The following is a 3,055-nucleotide window of genomic DNA, read 5'->3' on the forward strand; positions in this document are numbered from 1 at the left end:
CATCTTTGATGAAATACCAACTAAAGCATCTGTTAGCCCACCTAGCCCCATTTAAAAACATTGACACGCCTCAATAACCTCTGCTGCTGGAAGTTCAAGGACTTTCACCCCTTCAACACCAAACGTTGCAGATCCCTTGGATGTAGATCAATCTCAGATTCAGACTCCAGCTTCACAGCAGGACACCTCTCCACAAAAGACACGTTCCATGACAGCTGCCATCGCCAGTCAAAAAGAGCACTAACCTTCAATGATGTTGAGCCACACGACAGGTTTTGCTTTGCCTCCCCACACATAACAAATAATTCCAGTGCAAACATGACACACCAGCGGAGGCCACTATCTCATTTCTTTGATATGCATTCCTTTAGTAATTATTCCTTGCCTGATCAACAACTTTATAAATACTCTTCCCTTTCATTCTTAATATCTTATTTGGCATGCAAATATCATCCCGTGGAATCTTTTTTCAGCTATATTCATTATTTTTATTCTTATTTTTTTGATTTCAAGAATATTAACTTCCAAGACACCACTATCTAATATTTGCTCAACATTCTTCCTATGAAAGTTATTACTTAATTGTTCTACTAATAAATAAATTGTTTTGTCTTTCATTCACATTGTTTACATTTTCCATTCCTTAAGTACTTCCTTTCAACATATGATTCAGCACCCAGCTTCCCCACGCAAAACCCTTCAACGAAGACTCATCAAAGGAGCATCTCTACAAAGATGATGACAATCCTGCACCTCAACTTTCAAAGAAGCAGCGCCTCTCCGTTTCATCACCTGAAAAAGTAAGCATCTACTTCTAATTAGTTTCCCTTCTTTATGAACTCACATACTCAACAATAATGACATCTTCATTTCTCATTACTGATTTATCTTGAAAAAAAAATTAATATTTGTTGCTGTATAAAATTTATGACTTTCAGTTACACTGATTTTTTCCAATAGGAAACCAATTAACATTTGGTTAGTCAATGCTTGCTTTTCCAACATCACAACCTGATTGGGCGTCTTCATCATCTGCGTTGTTGATACAGCTTGCTGCTCATTCACGTCCAATTCTCTACCTATATGTATAAAGCATAAAATATTTACCTCTCGCTGCTTTTGTTATGCTTGGACTAACTTTGTTAACTATCTGAACTTAACTTTTGCAACTAACTCTGTGAATATACTATCTATTCCCATATAATATGTGCAAAATTTTTTTTTACAGATTTTGACACCCGCGGCATCGCGCGGGTATCAAGACTAGTATAATATAAAGACGGTGAGTTCACATAAAGTTTCCATTAAACTTGTAATTAAATTAAAATTTAAAAGTAATCAAAGAAAGCTGAAAGACAAACTCTCCATTTCAATTATGGCGTGTGGTGTCAGGTGTGAGGCCCTTTCTTTTCTTTTACTTTTTTATTAGGCCTTTTTCTACGAGGCACAAAATTCATATGCCGACAGGGGCTTTGTTTTTTTCCTGGGTTCCAGACAGCGATAGAGCAATAGAGGCCCAGTTAAATTATTTGTCTATTGCAATGGTCAGGATACGTGATGCATGCATGTGCTTGGAATCAACCTAGATTTGGAAATTCCAGCTCAGTTAGGCAGTGTTTGTTTATGAGTTGCCACGCAGAATATTTCATTAAAAACATATAATATATATATATTTTTATAAAATTATATTCACACACACTATAAGAAGAAATGAGTACATGAATATTGAGAGGGAGACATAATTTAACCGATTAAATTTAAGTTTATTTTCTAGAAATTATTAATTTGAGTCTCATAAATTTTAGAATTAATGAAAATTTATATGGTTGTTACCTTTAAAATTTATAAGATTTGCTGAGATACATATAAACTAATCCAAATATCAATATTAAACTTAAAAAAAATAATAAAAAAAATGCTTAGGAGGGGGATTTGTTTGTAGAATCATTAGTATAATATGAAGTGAGCTAGCAAAAAAGGAAAAAATTATTAAGATTGCTTTTTAAATAATTTTTTATGTTAAATATAAGTTAATGATATTTTTTTATTTTTAAAAAATTATTTTTAACATTAATATATTAAAACGTTTTAAAATATATAAATTATATTAAATTTTAATAAAAAAAATTTTGTTTAATATTTTAGAGTTGTGATTTGCACCGCGCTGCTAAACGGTATTTAAACAGGCTTACTGAGTTGTAGATGAAAATTACAGACATGCGAGTCGCAAGCAAAATGCTATACGATAACTGTAATTCTAGCTGCCCTACACCGTACACACTCAGGCATCATCATCATCCAGCCGATGATTTTTAGAGCACTCTCGAGATCTGTACAGAAAATGACAAACAAGTACATGAATGATGAATCACTATATTTTTTTAGTGGCTTCATGCCAGTCTTTTCTTTTGCTTTAATAATTTCTTTTGTTCTTTTCTTCTTTTTTATGGGCAGTGAAACATGATTGTGTATTTGGTAATAACTCGGACGTTGGTGTTTGAAAGTGTGTTTGGAAAGTGTTTGTAAATAAATTTGATTTTTTTTTTAATTTTAAATTAATATATTTTTAATGTTTTAATTTTAAAAGTAATTTTTAAAAATAAAAAAAATATTATTGGTATTACTTTTCCGAATGAAAAACATTTTAAAAATTATATTGGTTGTTTTTTCAAAGTGCTTTTTACTCAGAAAAATATATTAATAATATTTTTTTATTTTTAAAAAATTATTTTTTAAAATTAACCCATCATAATAATTTAAAAAACATTAAAAACATATTAATTTAAAATAAAAAAATTAATTTTTTTTCAAAATTAAACTTTCAAACATCCAGTTAGAGAGGGGGGGGGTATCCATCACTCTCTGCTGCATAAATTTTACGCCTTCAATCTTTTCTGGATAGAGACGATGATACATGGAGTGCGCTTCTTCAGGTTCTGCAAAAGCTCATCGTCCATTCTGTATCCTGTGTCTCTCGGAGCTATCCCGACACCAGCCATGGCGAAAAAGATAAGTGGGTCAGTCAACATGCACAGGGTAACAGGAGATGTTGCTG

General features: G+C 31.8%; 1 long non-coding RNA gene across 1 annotated transcript; it reads right to left on the reverse strand.

The window, feature by feature from the left end:
• Nucleotides 1-563: 563 nt before the first annotated feature.
• LOC140954937 (uncharacterized) lies at nucleotides 564-1,118 on the reverse strand. Its single transcript, XR_012168611.1, has 2 exons — nucleotides 1,012-1,118; nucleotides 564-792 (listed from the first exon to the last, which is right to left on the reverse strand). It is a non-coding gene; the product is annotated as an uncharacterized lncRNA (long non-coding RNA).
• Nucleotides 1,119-3,055: the final 1,937 nt, after the last annotated feature.

This window comes from Populus alba, chromosome 18, assembly GCF_005239225.2.
Source record: "Populus alba chromosome 18, ASM523922v2, whole genome shotgun sequence".
Taxonomy (NCBI): domain Eukaryota; kingdom Viridiplantae; phylum Streptophyta; class Magnoliopsida; order Malpighiales; family Salicaceae; genus Populus; species Populus alba.